The sequence below is a fragment of the Sturnus vulgaris genome, chromosome 1 (assembly GCF_052056855.1).
Source record: "Sturnus vulgaris isolate bStuVul1 chromosome 1, bStuVul1.hap1, whole genome shotgun sequence".
In the NCBI taxonomy this organism is placed as follows: Eukaryota; Metazoa; Chordata; class Aves; order Passeriformes; family Sturnidae; genus Sturnus; species Sturnus vulgaris.
In genome coordinates, this window is record NC_142243.1 from 55,386,228 (window position 1) to 55,402,131 (window position 15,904).

General features: G+C 42.7%; 1 long non-coding RNA gene across 1 annotated transcript in view; it reads right to left on the reverse strand.

Annotated features, from left to right (window-relative positions):
- Nucleotides 1–286: 286 nt before the first annotated feature.
- The window catches only part of LOC148225211 (uncharacterized), a 34,245-nt gene continuing 18,627 nt past the window's right edge, over nt 287–15,904 (reverse strand). The window contains exon 3 of the long non-coding RNA XR_015804626.1: nt 287–1,320. This is a non-coding gene — a long non-coding RNA (uncharacterized LOC148225211). The remainder of the gene's footprint in view (nt 1,321–15,904) is intronic.

The following is a 15,904-nucleotide window of genomic DNA, read 5'->3' on the forward strand; positions in this document are numbered from 1 at the left end:
CAAAGACAAATATGAAATACCTATATATCCAAGTGAATTATCCTCACGGATCAAATTTAATGGACTTCAAGACCAAATCTAATGAACTGTGCTGAACTGAAAGTTTATAATCTTTTCTCTTTCCATGCATATTTTAGTTCTACAGCTGTGTTACTGATAACACAGTCAGTAAATATATAAATGCAATTCTAAGGCCATCATACTTATCTGGGAGACTTTTGCTAATGATTTTTTTTAAACTATTCCTTCTCCTCTTCTACATATACAAAACCTCTATCATGTTGCCAGCAGTTATTTGATCCTTAAATCAGAGAGGTTCTATCTTTATTTCAATTATGGAAATAATTGTTATAGGCAGTAAAATAGTAAACTGGTTAAAAGTAAGTGAAGGGTCTTTCAGATACTAGTTTCAGTGCTTTCCCCTTTAAAACAATACAATAGTGTTATACACGTTTCTACATTCAGTACTTTGTATCTACTCAACAGGTCTATTTGTTTTACAGAGTAGCTATAAATCTTCCTTCACTTTCAACTTTGAACACGAAGATAAAATCAATTTTAAAATCTCATTGCACACAGTTTTCACCTATATTTCTTCAATGCTCTCAATTATGCCCAGTTAATACTTCATAAGCTTTCATTAACTAAAGCTCAGAAATTTGAAACCTTTGCGTGTCTCCTCCTAATTTCACCACTTTGCCTGAAATTTTCAGCATCAGAAACACACAAAGAAGCAGTTACTTTAATTACAAATGGCAGTAGTGCATTTTTCTCTTGTATGTAATTTGTGACAGCTGTTTATTTTTAATGCAAGTCAAGTGTGTATAGCACAATGCAGTCATCAGTACACCTAGAGTTTTAAACAACCCACTGTATGAAGTCAGAAAATTTTTCTTCTGCATCTCAAACTCACTTGTAATTTTCACATTAAAATATTAATACTGTATTCCAAAATAGTTACAATACAAAACTTCTTCTCCAGCACCAGTATCCTACCACATCACTCAGCTTCAATTGTTTTATTTTCCTGTGTGATCCACATTAGACAGGAGTGGTGACAGCACCCTGATGGATTCAACACAATCCTAGAAAGTTGCTCCAAACAGAACATTTGCTCAGTCTTGGGCCCAGTCCTGTTTAATATCTTGATCAGTGATCTGGACAAGGGGACAGAGTACACGCCCAGGAAGTTCACAGATGATGCAAAGTTGGCTGGTAGTGTTTTTTTCTTCTGGAGGACAGCAGGCTCTGCTTCTTCTTCCTCCTGTTCTGAGGTCGCTGCTCCCTCTTCATCCCTCATTAAGTGTGCTGATTTTGTCACTTGGATGAGAAAACAAACAATTTTAGCAACAATACTAGTGGCAGGGTACAAGAAAGGAAGAGTTCACACGAATCCCCCCCCCCCCAACAACAGACAATACCTGATGGCTCCTCTGCCCAGCTTACTGACTACACCGGAACCCATTGTCCCCCAAAGATACTCCCTTCTCCCTGCCCCCAGCCATGATGTGAGATGGAATAGAATAACTAAGATTAAGATTCTCCCTATGGAACTCCATCATACTTCGATTCTGGGAAAAAAAATTTCTTGAAGTTCTATCATTTCAGATCATTTGAATTTGAACTTGCATACTAAAAAGTCTAGCCAGAAACTCATGACAATATTAATAGCCCATTCTAGAATGTCCGAGATGATAGACACTTCTTTCAAGAGAATGTGATACCTCACGTGACTTCTCCAGAATTTAAATGAACAGCGGGAGTAGTCTACAAGATTCTTGCTGCCATCTGGATTTCCTGGTATTTGGCTGGTCTATGTAAACCAACCAGCTATTCAGCAGAGGGAATATTAGTGTGATACTTGATGGTATGTGAGATGGAACACAGTAATTTATGGCTTTTTGCATAGTGATGAAGCTGTAAAGAAAGCTCCGTAATGCTCAGACAAGGAGGCTGCTGGACTTCAAGCAGCAAAGGCCCAAAACGAACCAGTGAAAAGGTGTCATTGAAAAAAAAAAAAGCCAGGTGGGGAGCAAAGTGATACTTAAGGGCAGTTTACTGAAAGAGGAAATCTAGTGAAAAAAAAAAGTCCAAGAGTGAAGGAATAACAGGGAAAATGAAATTAAGGAAGGAAATCAATCTCAGCTAATCATTTCAGAAGCTAACAAGTTGTCATTGCAATGATGCTTAAAGTGAGAAATAATAAATATGTCTGCGCCAAAATCTGAAATATGAACTTTATTGCATTCTGTCTTTCACGGAATCATACAACAGTCTGTGATTAAAGATCATCTAGTCCAACTTCCTTGCCAGGTAGATCTTACAGTAGATCAAATTGCTCAAGACTAGCCAAACTGATAAGGAGCACTCTCAATGATGGGGCATCCACAACTTCTCTGGAACACCCGTTTGAGTGTCTCACCAGCTTCATTGTAGAAAAGTTTTTCCTTTTAGCCAATCTAAACCTAGTCTCAGTTTAAAAGCATGGCCCCTTGTCCTGTCTCTGCAAACCTTCCTAAAAAGTCTTTCTCCATTTGTCTTATACCCTCTTTACATATTCAAAGGCCACAATACTGTCTCTCCAGAAACCTCTCTTCTCCAGGCTAAAAGATCCTACTTTTCACAAGAACCAGGTCATAAACTGAGATGGAAGACATCTCAGGAGATCAGATCATCCAACAGCTCAGCGTAAGAATAGCTCTGAAGTCAGATCAACTAGCTTAGGGCTGTGTCTGTTTGAATTTTGAAAATTAGCAGGACTTGAAATGCTTCAAGGAAGAGAACTCTGGGTGGCTCCAGAAACAGCCTGAGAAACTCGAGCAAACTCGAAACCTCAGAAACTACCACTGCTTTCTCTCCCTCAGCCCAAGCAGTCCCAAAGAAGAAGTGTTCCCAGCAGGCTGGGATAGCACACATATACACTACATATAAGTGACAGGCATCACCAGCAGCCACATCCTGCTCCTTTCTGTGGCTGGCAAGAGTGAGACTGGATGTTTACATGTGGGCAACCTGGGTCCCTCCAGCAGCTCACATACTCAGCCTGCCCAGTGACCCCACTGAATTCCAGTATTAGCAGTGTGCCAAGGCCACAGCACTACTCCGCTTGCTGGCACAGACCATCACACGCCTCCTAAATCAGTCAGGACTCCCCTGGTCCCACAGCCAGCACCCCACTTGCCCTCCGCCAGGCCACTGCCATTGTTCAGCAACTTCTTCCACTTTGATCTTTGCTGGTGCTCTCAACACTGGCACACCCAGATGTTCTGCAGCTGTTGTTTCCTGGTGGAAAGGACTTGTAAAGCCATGTTGCCTAACAGGACTTCCACAACCTTTCAAAGCAACCTTTACTGGGGTATGAACAATCTCATTCAAATGTCAACATTTCTTTTCCCGTATGTGAAATCAGAATTTCCTTCTTCCGGGCATGCCCAAAATAAGGCACAAACTACATTGTGCCTTCTGTTTCACATGCTGACTCGTTTGTAAACAATGCTAGGAGAATACCTGTTTTGATCCAAGCTAATCTCTGGCCCTTATAGTGCTTTCAGTAGTTAGTTTTGCTTTGCTATTTACTTGATGTCCCATTGAATTGTTGAATCATAAACAGACTACCTGTCTGTATAGCAGCATAGCAGTGATGAATAAATGCAAGAGAAGGAGCAAGGTGATTGTTTGCTAGACTCTTCCTAGAAACTGAGAAATCTGTTACTTAATGCTGACCACATCAGATGGAAGAAGCATCCTACATGATGTCAAAGCAATGAAATATTACAGTTTCATGATTACAGCCAAGGCACTGCTTATGCCACCATAAGTGGAGTTCAGGGAATCTTAAAAGATGACACTGTAACTGCTGTCCATGCTCACTGAGAAAATAATGCTTTTACAGCAGAGCAGGTCTCACCGCAGCTAAATCATGCCTTGAACGGTACACCGCCTTCAAAAAACCCCACAAAAACACAAATGAAAAGATTTGGAACCCAAGGGAATCTCGGATTGTGACATCAGCTTGCTTTGGATTTTTTCCAAATTCTCAATTCCATTTCCTTCTGAGCCAATTATCCCACCTAACCTGAGATGTAATTTATCGTTTTCCCACATACCTTAGAATTATATTGCCACTATGCAAAAAGACAGAAACAAGCAGTTAATTTCGGACTGAAACCAACAGTGTTTTGAACAGGAATACTTCATTTGCGACATGTCCCTCCAGGTCTTCGGTCCTTGCGAAGCTCTATATACTGTGAGCACTGATAATTGGAGCTGAGAAGGACCGTGGAGCTAGCAGCGAATTCGGAGAGCGCTGAGCACGTAGTCAAGGAGCGAGAAGTGCACCTGCAATGCGGTGCTAATAGCAGCTTCCTCTCGTCGGGGGCAAGCTCGTCCTGGCAACAGATCTCTGTGAAGGGCATAGGTGAAAAGCTTTCGTTTTCCATTCGAACTGCGAGAGAGGCAGACTGTTGCACGGAGCTCTGAGAACAAAGGTGCACGCCCTAGGTGGGCTTGGGCAGAAGCAGCGTTCTCTAGCTCTTGGCTGCCGGCGCACTTGTGGTTGTGTGGCGCCCTTGCAGCGGCTTCTGGCCGCCGGCAAGTGAAAGCGGCGCCAGGCGTGGGCGAGGGCGGTGAACGAAGCCGCACAAGTCCCGTGCTTGTGTGCACCACGTTACAGGCTACTAGGAGAGGAAGGTGGCTGCCTCTCGCTTGCCTTCCCAAGTGCCCTTAGCAGTCGGAAGGAGCAAGCTGAAGCACTGCTGCTTGTGCTGCTCCTTGGTTCCCTTGCAGCCTGCTGTGGAAACATTGGCGGTCACTTCTAGGCTCGGAGTTGCAGAGAGCACCACGGTAAATGCCGCGGAGAAGGGAAATCCAGAGTGCAGCGAGGAACTGGACGTGGCTTACGTGCAATAAGTAGAAGGTGAACCTAGGCACTGCCTCTTCAACCTGGCCCCCTCTGTTCTGGTAGCAACTTTTGCAAGTCGGCAAAGGGAGCCGCGAGTATGTAGAACGGAGGGCAGCGAGACGCCGTGTGTTATGCGCCCTTTCAGGGCTGCTGCCAGGGGGCTACTTTAAGAACGCCTTCTTCTTCCTCGCATCCTTCTCGCTTCGCTCTAGCTGCATGGAATCCACCAGACCGAAGGTGTGAGGAAGGGCATAGCCCCAGCTTTTGCCTTGGCATGCAACTTTTCCAACTTGGTGTGCTACTTTTCCAAGCAGCAAGAGTACTGAGAAGTGAAAGTGACTGTGAAGGAGCTCTTTGGCTGCTCGTGTGCTCTTCGCTGCACTGCGCTCGCAAGCCCGGTGCTCTGTGTCTTCATTCTTCACCTTCTTCCATCCGGACAGAGCTGAGGTCCAGAGAGGAGGTTCAACTCTGGGGTACTTGCGTGCACGCCTTTGCCTCAGCTCTATGTGCAAGCACGGCCTCTCGCTGCTGCTCGGAGTCCAAAGTTCCTAGCGAGCTCTCACTCGGCGTAATACGCCAGGAGAGATGCGCTTGCTTGTCTTTCAAGGAACGATTTCCTCACAGTACCACAAGCTGTCCAACCAGAAGGGGGAATGAAGAACGTATCTCTGTCCTGGCACATGTTGGTGTGCGATATGTCTCTCCAGCTCTTTGGTCCTTGAGAGGCTGGATGTCCTTTGAGCACTGCTACTTGCAGCTGAGAAGGACCCTCTTTTTTTCCCTGGTAGGAACTTCTTCGACCGAGCTGCGAGAATGAGAAACAGAGAGTAGTGAGATGCTCTGTGTTGTGCGCACCTTTAGGGCAGCTGACAGATTATGTGACCTGTCCTTATGACTTTCTCTGATTGAGATGTCTCAGTGTCTGTTTGCAATACTTTATTTCATTATTCTTACTGTATGCAAAGTTTTCCTCGTGGCTCAGTCTTCCTTGCTGTAGTCAAGTCCCTCTCCTTTTAGTGATATTAGTGACAGCCACAGGCAACAGGGTATTCCTTCCTTTTCTGCAGGCTTTCATGGAAATAAAGACTGTTGAAGCTCTTCCTCACCTGTGCTCTTTCAACCCTTTCATCCTTATTTCCATGCATTTAATTCCATACATTTTCTTTTCTGATGATTCCTGCTGCTGTCTTATGATTTCTTGCTGTGTGGTTCGTATCTTCCTGGGAACAGTGCCCAAAGCTGAATGTCAGGCTGTCATTTGGTCTTGTCCAAAATGAACAGAACAAGATCTATTCAAGGCCTTATTCCCAGCTTGCCAAGGTGTTTGCTGTATTGCCCTGGTATGTCACTGGATCTGCTGATGGTGCACATTGATCCAACACTGTGCAGAGCTTTTGCTCCATCACAGAACAGGGGAACTGCTCATTTCTACCTGAACTAACCACCTTGCACTTCTTCTTAAACTCAACTTCAACCTTAATCCTCATCCCTAGTGTTCTGTGCTGGAACTCCAGCAGTGTCATTCCACTGGCTGAAGCATACCATCTACTTAATCACCCAAGCTGTTACTGAGAATATGTACTACTGGGCCTCCTCATTCATATCACAGTACAGTTGCTGGTAGAATTGTAGAATTGCATTGTAGAATAGGTTTAATCCTGTTTGTACATACAGGTAAAATCCCTGTATGTTCCTTCACACATCTCCTGCAGCTGGGAGTTATTCAGGCAGAAACTGTTCTCAGTTTTTTCCTGAATTGCCTTCAGGACAGAGGGTAAAATGATCCAGGATGCTACTTCCAATTAGCGTAAATTATGTTTCTGCAAAAGTTCATTCATTTATTAGGTGAGGAAGTCCTGCAGAAGAAGCCTGATGAAGCGTTCTCATCTTCACTGCTGGAAATCAGGACTACACTCTAATTAAGTTTCTATAATTAGGCAGACCAATTATGATCTATCATAGCTTGTATTTTTAAGGCATACCTGTTTATGTCAGTGCAAGTATTAGCACACTAGCCAATGCTTTTCAAATCCCTTTGCAGGCAACCCTTTCTAGAAAAAATGCAATTCTTGACTTTTGTATTGGACAAAAAGATCAAGCAAAGAATAATGGCCAAAGCATAAAAGCGAAACTTGGTGCATCTGGATAGCTCTTAAAAATCTTAATGGACTACTGTGTTAGTGGATAAAGTCCCATGGGAGTGGCTGTGCATACTGAAACTGAATTCAGTAAGGCATCAACAGAAGAGCCACAGAGCACAGTGAAGTGCTGAACCAAGCAAGGATGATGTGGATGAGACTTGCAAGAAGTTTTTCTTCTTTGCAGGTCTCTCTAGCATTTATCATTTTAGATTCCAGCTGATTTTAAAAATTTGAAGGTTTGAGCACTGAGAACTCTGAATGCACTGGTCTTTTCCAGAGCACTCAGTATAAGCCTTACTTCCATTGCTCCATTGGATGTATGGTAACATTTTGTTGACTTAAGAATAAAATTGTTGAAACATCATTAAACACCTGGAAAAGTTCTCAGGCCAGAAAACAGTCTAGAGGTACTAAGTAGGAATTTGTAACAGCGATTTCACGTTCTTTCTAGTACTTTAGGGCAGGTACCTGTGAGACTCCACCTCATCTCCTGTCCCTGCTCTAGCTCTCCTCCCATCTACAATTGCTTCCAGACATCCGGCAAGGCTGATAAACTCAGGTTAGGCTTTTACATGCTGGTGTCACTCCAGGTGTCCTTGTCAGAAACTGGAAATAAATGGGCAACACTAAAGAGCTTCTTGAAGTGGAGAGGAAAGTAATTTCCATAGATGGAGTCTGAGATGCACAGCCACTCAGATGTGTCAGATCAATGTTTCTATATCACTTAGGTCAGCCAGATCAGAGTCAGTGTCATTCTGCTTGTTCCTAATCCCACCTTGCTGGCTCTTGGACACAGCTGGAGTTACAATCTCACACCCCACTGTATTTCTTTGACTCTTAAAATTCCACTGATTACATGACACTGAGTAATAATGGGAGAAAAAGTGTGAGAAGGAAAATTGGAGGTTTTGCTTGGTGGATGTTTGTCATTGAAAACTTTACGGCTGAGAGCTAAGTACTCCAGCCCCTGCTCCCTCCAAAGATCTTATTGGTAACATCTTGTAGAGTCCGGTTTTGCAATATAGTATTTACGAGAATCACTGCCCATTAAATCCCAGACTTTCTATTTGATAAGTAATATTTCGTTTGTAAGTTACAAAACGTGTAAAAGCAATTGCAACTTGGTATTTAACAATGGGTTGGATAACTAATATATATTGGTGGTGTGTAAATAAAGGTAAAAGAGGAAAAATACCAATAATTTCTTAAAAGCTTGGCAAAAATAGAAGGTGGGGAGAAGAGAGTAAAGGTGTTAAACATTGCTAATATTTGCTTGCTAATTACTGTAATTGCTTTTTTGAAATGAGAAATGTTTTGCATATAGTTTCTCATATATAATGCCATTCCCTATATCACATTAACTAAATGGGGATGCCTGATTTACTTGGAAATAGTCAAAATAATCTTGGTAGATTAGACATCTAGCCATGCCACATGTGCTATGCTTGGAGCAAATACTCTCAGTCAGGTATTCTTTCCCAGAATCATGAGCTCTTCTCTACCAGCTTCCCTCACTGACTATGAAGAGGGATGCACAGCCCTATAGGGCCCAGCTACTGCTGGGCTTTACCAGAAATTCAGATGCAAAGAGAATTTACATAGACTGTACCTTTGATTTTTCAGTGCAATACACTGTAGCATTGCCTGATTTTCTCCCAGGAGCTGCATCCATGTTTGGTTATGATCTCTAGATGGGCAGATTCCTAGAGCTAATACTAATGAATTTCATGTTGTTTGAACAGTGCTTTTGTCTTCAGGTTGGGCTCCATGTCTACCCTATGATGCATGCTTGAGTCAATTGTCCCAAATACACAAGAATTTATCCAAAACTTGCTCCCTCTTTTAAGTTCTGCTCTAAAATGGCCTTTCATAGGGATTCCTCTTGGCCAGAGTGGCACCTCCTGTCCTGCCTTCTGGACAGCTGCTGTTGGCTCTCACTAGAAGCAGTGAAGCTTTCAGCATGACAGACTAGACCTCGTCTATTTAGTGGATTCTACATTTAAATGAAAAGTGAGAATCAGTTACAAAATGAATTTTCAGCAGTTTGCTGAACATTAGCTCTGTTCTCAGCCGTCCCTGTACAATTCTCCAGCTTCAAGAGAAGAAAATGAATTCTCTAATTTGTCTAACTTCGGAGTGAATTTAAAGGAAATGTGCAACTTCCTAAAGGATATTTTATCTCATTTCCCCTTTTTTTCTGTTCTATTTAGTGAAAGAGTAAATTTCGTATTTTTATCTCAACATACCTATTTTGTACACATTATTTATTCTACTCCAGCCTAGCTCTGCAGGGGTGCTGCTCCTTGCAGCCCAGCATCCTCAGAAACTGTCAGCTGCACCATAAAATTACAGTCTGCAGGAATTGCCCCACTCTCCAGAACCTACTGTACTCCAGAAGGGACAGAAATGTGTTGGAATTTTGTTTACCCTTGGGACTGAGCACCTGGGCAATCTCTGCAGCTCTAGAGCCCACATGATGACGCTTGGTCACTGATGACTGAACCTTTATCAGTGATGACACTGAGGAGTTCCTGGAACCATCCAGCCTTCTCCTGCCTGCTAGTGTACCTGCCTTGGCACACCTGGTGCTTGGTTTTTCCTCAAAGAGACCCACCCCTCCCACCTTGCATTTGCTCTCTGAGTTTAACTGCAGAGCTAGAACACAAAGCAGCTTTTCCTAAGTACCTGGTTTTAAGGGAGGACCTTGAACCGTAAAGCAGTGCCAGTGTTATCACTAACAGCTTAACTGTGTTCTTTTTTCGCATTGCACATGACCTTGCTTACAGACCCTTTCTGCTTTCTGCTAAGTTAAATAGAACTGCAATGTCTGGGCTTGTCTCTCCATTTAAATGCTCCTTCCTGTGGTGAAGTGTAGCTTCCTGTGGTTGTATCATCACTGTCACATATCTTCAGCTCAGAGTCACTCTGTGCCTTGGTTTCACATCCTCACTGCATGGGTTGGCCCCATCTTCAATTTCCATTTGCCTCATCTTCCCTTGACTGCCAAACCAGCACAGCATTTGATGCAGTCGTGTGGACAATCTACAGGGACAGTGGTGTGGATAAACTACTGGGGCCAGCAGCATGGATAAACCAAGGACAGCTGTGCCCTTCTTGGATAAACCAAGACAGCTGTGCCCTCCTTTGCGCTGTGCTGTTCTTGACTGCTCTTTAGCAACTTTTGACTGCGAGCATTCAACACAACACTGTGGCTTGCTCTAGCATGGTGCGCTGTCCTCACTCTGGTTGGTTGTTGTCCTGGGATGACTTTGTCATGTTAATTGTATCCCCATGTGGACACATACATTTAGAAAGCTAGGAAATTACAGCTTGGCAATTCCTTTCAGGCCTGGACTTCTCCTGTCTCTCAGGTCCATTCCCAGGCTGATAAGCTGACTACAGCTTCAGTTAAGGGAGGCAGTCTCCCAGAGTGATAACTTGGTGAAAAACAGAAAGGAATTCATAACAAAGATTAACACCTGGTGTCTTTCCCACGGGACATCTGGACATGCTGTCCCAAGAGATGTTTGTCCCAATTGTCCAATGAACTACTGTCCTGTCCTAGCTGCACGTAACACACTTTAAATACGGGATGTCCGTACAATAAAGTTGGCTTTTTTTCCCCGAAAGAGGTCCGTGTGTGTTGCTGTCCTTTCTCTCTCTTTGCAGCGCAGTAACCACATCCCCATTTGTCTGTTTAGCCTCGAAATAAATTTTGTACCTTTAAGGTTGGATTTGAGAGTGAAGGGGGGAAGGGAAAGCAGTGAAATGTCTGAGGCAATTGTTTTCAAAACATAGAGATAGGAGTTTCATCACTTCGTCTACTGGATGGTGTCACTGTGGTGGACAGCGGAGAGAGCTCTCCTTTGCTTTTAGTTTGTTTTTGACTAACTGAAGCAGAGAAGTTCCCTAGACAGTTTTTTCCTTTTTTTCCTGTAATTATTTAAACCTGCTCTAGACTGGGGACCCAGGGGGAAGCACCAGGAGCTTGCACCTGTGACCCACCGGGCCTGGCCTGGGCAGTGGCATTTTCCAGCACTGGAGGGACTGAGAACAGAATGAGCACAGCTACCACCCACAGGAGAGAGATTTTCTGAATTTGTCATCTCCAGAGTGGCAAGAGGTTTTGTTGTTTGGTATTGTTCATTTTTTGTGCTGGGAAATGCCTTGCCTGTTGAATAAACAGGTTTTTTCCACTTCTCTCTGAGGAAAATTCTTCCCAAACCATTTGAGGGAGGGGCCGCTTAAGTTTGTTTCCTGGGGGTGCCCTTTGGGGGTTTTTCTCCCAAATTTGCCCTAAACCAGGACAGTTGTGACATCACCTCTAAGTTATTTCAGGCAGTTTAAAGTGAAAACAATACTCAAAGGCCATGGCCAAGAGTGCTAGGTTGAAGTCCAAGGAAAGATGGACCAAGTACAGTGGTGATGCAGCCAAGGCACCTGAGATTATTCCCGTCCTGTGAAGTGTGACAAACCTGGTGACAAACCAGGGTGACAAACCTGCCATGCCCTGGCGAGTGGGGCTGTCATGGGCCAATGCGTCCTGCGCTGCACACTCAGCTGCACTGCCAACACACGGACCAACACAGCCTGCAAGTGGCACACATGAGAGGCAATAATGCTATCTTATCTAGAGGTGATAACATCACCAGCATTAAGGAAACTTCTGTCTAACCGTCCAAGAGCCAGTCTGGCAGCCACACTTACACCACCAAAACCCCTTTGCAGCTACACCCCCAAACTCACAATCACACCTGGTTTTCTCACTGGCTGACCACAAAGTTTCCCGTGGCAGAGTCTCAGACGTCTTGAAGAGGCTGCCATCTACAAGAGTTCAACCTGCAGCTGGCATTGTAGCTGCACTCTGAGCTACTGGCACTAAATATATTCCTCGACACCCAGGTTGTGCCAGGTGCTCTTCATGCTCCAGAGACCATGTGCATCCTACCTGGGCAGCATGTCCCTCTGCTCTCAGGAAATATACTGGATGGCCACTTCCTACCCATGGGCTCTGGTGTTTCAGGATATGTAATGTCTGTGTGTTTGTGTTCTGCTTTCCTTAACAGGCAGTTATGCATATGACTTGGTACCTGACATAATTTAATGACTGCTTGTCATTTAATATTATTCTTCTTCAGTATCTGTAATTGACACACACTTAATTTCTTTTTCTTTTTAACAGGAGAATAATTAACCTGTATTCATTCTTCATTTGTTAAGTAAAAGGTGACTTCATTGAAATACTAAATTATTGGGAATATGTTCATTTTGTCTAGATGGTAACTCTTCCTGAGTACATGATAAATAATAATTTACTGACTTGGAGCATTCTTGTAGAACACTGATTCTTTTCCTTTGGTGATCACATTAGAGGAAAACATAATTTATTTATAAAAATTAATTCAGTAACTAAGTATATGTGTGGTTTCAGTATGACTTTCTCCTAGTATTGGGTTGCTTATGTACTGGTATGTTGAAGATTTAGAATTCATTTGAAATCTAGACTAGTTCATTGGATTGCAAACACCATGTTTCACAGTCACCCCACAGTGACTGCAAGCTGGTGGAAGCAATAGGACAATTAATAGGCTTGTTCACGTACAGATAGGTGAGGTGCAGCCACTTTAGTTCATATTGCTAGAATGTTGCAATAGAGAGAAAAAGCTGATATAATATATGGGAAAGGCTTGATATCTCTTTTCTCAGTGACAACTGATATCAAGGTTGGATTTGGCTTTGGTTTTTAAGTAATATAGCCATTTAACAGTCTTTAATAGTGCTACTAAGTCTGTTTGGTGCTTTTAGTTTAGATTTTCTCTTGTGTGGGATATGCAATCAGCCTATTATTTCAGGTAAGAGATTTCTTAGTCCCTAAAAGTGAGAGTTCTGAAGTGAGCCATTACTGTGTCAGAGATTGAAAGGTATGGCAAAAGTATAGTAAAAAAAATGTTATGGTGAAAAAAACATTCTCTAAGGAATTTCCTTAGAGCAACAAGATTAACTTCAGCATCTCTATTCACTAAAGAGAAATCGGGGAATATTTGCAAGTGGAACCTTTATTTCTGGCCAAAGAAACAACAACAACAAAATTTTACTATCAGACAGTGCTCAGCTAGAAAGTTCAATGCAACTCAAAGTGTGATGGAAGCAGCAGCAGGGGTCAGCCTCCTACTCCCTTTGCACCTGCCAGCCGCAAGACAACCATTGTGGTGCTACTTCCCAAAGAGGTCCAGGCAACTGCTGAGCCATAACCTGAAATCTGTACCTGTTGGGAGAAATTACAAGAAACAATGTATTGTTTTACAAATAGTAAATATGGTGATTTGGGTAAGCATCTGTAAAGTTCTGAGTTTAGTAAAGGAAAATACTAAAATACTTCTCCAATCTGTTAATTAATTAAGAAAAGCTGATAAGCATATGGAGTGAACGAAGCCCAACTGATACAATTACTTAGACTCTCAAGAGGATTTGAGCGATTTGGAAAGTCCATGAGTAACACGGCAATGATATCTGATGATGAAACAAAGCTCTTCAGAGTATTAAAGGCAAGGACTGGCTGTGCAGAGTTGCAAAGAGCCTTAGTTAAAAAGTGGGAAAAGGAATGAAATGCTCACAGATGCAACAACAGAGCAGATGGGGAAAAAAGGTAATATCACCACTTGAGGAATTTGGAATACCATTAATTGGGACTCCTCTGTGGAAATCTCAGATCGGTGCTATGCAATGATTCAAAAAGCAAAGTGCTTCTCAGAAATCATTAGGAAATAAACTGAGAAAAAGACCCCCAGCATTATGCTGAAGTACAAATCCATGGTGTATCCCTATCAATAACTGTTTGTGGTTCTGGTCTCTGTCTCCAAAAAAAAGTATCAGTGTTTGGAAAGCATCAGAAAATAGCAAAAGGGTTGCATTGAATATATGGACCACTGCCAGTCACCATTGGTGACTGGATTTGATGGACTTTGGTCACTTTTGAATATTTTTATGTTAAAAAAATTCTTATAAATTGAACCTTCAGTCAGTATCACTAAATGGCCTTGAGGAAGGGATTTTCCCTTCCTAGAGAAAAAAAATTATGAAATTAATAGTCTAGTGTGAAATATGAGATTTTTCTATATCTTCTTATTAGAGAAGTACACCTGAAAAGAAAAAGCATCTCTGAAAACGTTTGACTCACAGAAGGTGGTTGTATATAAAAATATCAAACAGAGCAAACTGAAAAGTGTTGCTTCTTATATTAGAATTTAGGAGCTTAAGTGAGTCTGTTTGACTTCAAAGTGCTAATGTTTTATGTAGAATATATACTCCTCTTGCTCCACAGATTCCTAACCATGTGATTTCCCATTCTGTGTTTGATGGCATGAATTGATACCGGTGATGACTGAGAGATGCACTTCTCCTCAGTGTTTGGGAGAAGGCTGGCCTGGTGATTATCTCCTTGGAGAAGTTTGATGTCCCTCCTCGTAGCCCTCATACCACACTTCAAAGCCATTCACAACCCACATTCAAGAAGGGTTGGGATGGCAAAATATAAGTGACATTCTGGTGACATTCTACTCATGGGTGGAAGTGAATGAAAGGACTGATGGAAATCTCTCTTAGGATGTTTCCTTCAGGTTTGTGAAGACTTCAGGAAATCTAGTCCTGCAGAAGAAGAAACAGAATTAATTTCAGGAGTATTCCACAAGGCAAAATGGTTTCAGGTTACTTCTTGCCCACTTCGATGTTGAACTTTGCTCTGACTGACTATGGAGCATAAAGCCCCCATATTTCTGATTGCTAACTCATTCTTGTGAATCTTAATATTTGAGAACATCCAGGACTGCCTGATCCTGCTCCAGTTTTGTTCTGTTGGAGCTCTGTAGCAGCCTGGTCCAACACTCTTGGAATGCCCTGCAGATGTCAGGCCCAAAGAAAGCGGGTGTAGAATAGTTAAAAGCTGCAGCCTCACAGACCATTACCAAGATCCCATGCTACCTTGTAAGATGACTTGCAGACATTTTGGTCACCTGCTTCATGCCCAGACTGGCAGGGGAGCCACGAGTGTTTCCATGGCAAGCAATGGTCCTGCAGGAAGCAGGAACAGCAGGTAAGGGGAAATGGAATCCTCCCTTTGGTGACTCCTACTTAACAGGCATTGGAGATCAAAGAGTGAGGATTTTTTCAGACCTGCCTGTGGTATACAGGGATAAAACCCGTGGAGTCACTTGCCCTTTATCCTGAAAATTCAGTAGAGTAAAAGAGCAAGGTGCAAAATCCCAGAGATGATGAAGCCCTTAGAGTGGATATTCAACAGTGAATGTTTTTGATTAATTATACCACTGTGAATTATTGTGCTCTTTCTTTGGAATTATTATGCTCTTTGGAATAACTGTACTATTTTGAAGGCGGCTGTGATTTTGAGCCACATGTCTTACTCCACAGCTCTGAAGTGTGAGTGGAAAATACCTGTTTGAACAGGAAGTGAACTCAGTTTTGTAAAAACAAGGATCAGGAATTAGTGCACTAAGGATTCCTGCTCTGGACTCTCCCTGAATTGCATTGAGCTCAAAGAAAGTCGGCATAGTAGGTCTTATTATAATCACTATTTTATGTAGTGAAGAACCAGTTCCAAACTGCCTTAAGAATCATTTGCAAAGGACTTTGAGGACCTCAGACAGCCTATGCTTAGTGACATCTCTCATCTCCTATTTTTATGTAATGGCAAATGCTCTCTAATCGCTTAATATCTTTTTAATATTGCAGTGCCCAAAAGAGCCCCCAGGACTCGAGGTAAGTGCTCTGCACTCCCCAGTGCAGAGCAGAGCAGGACAATCCCCTCCCATGCCCACCTTGTTATGCTGTGCTCTCCCATTCAAATTCC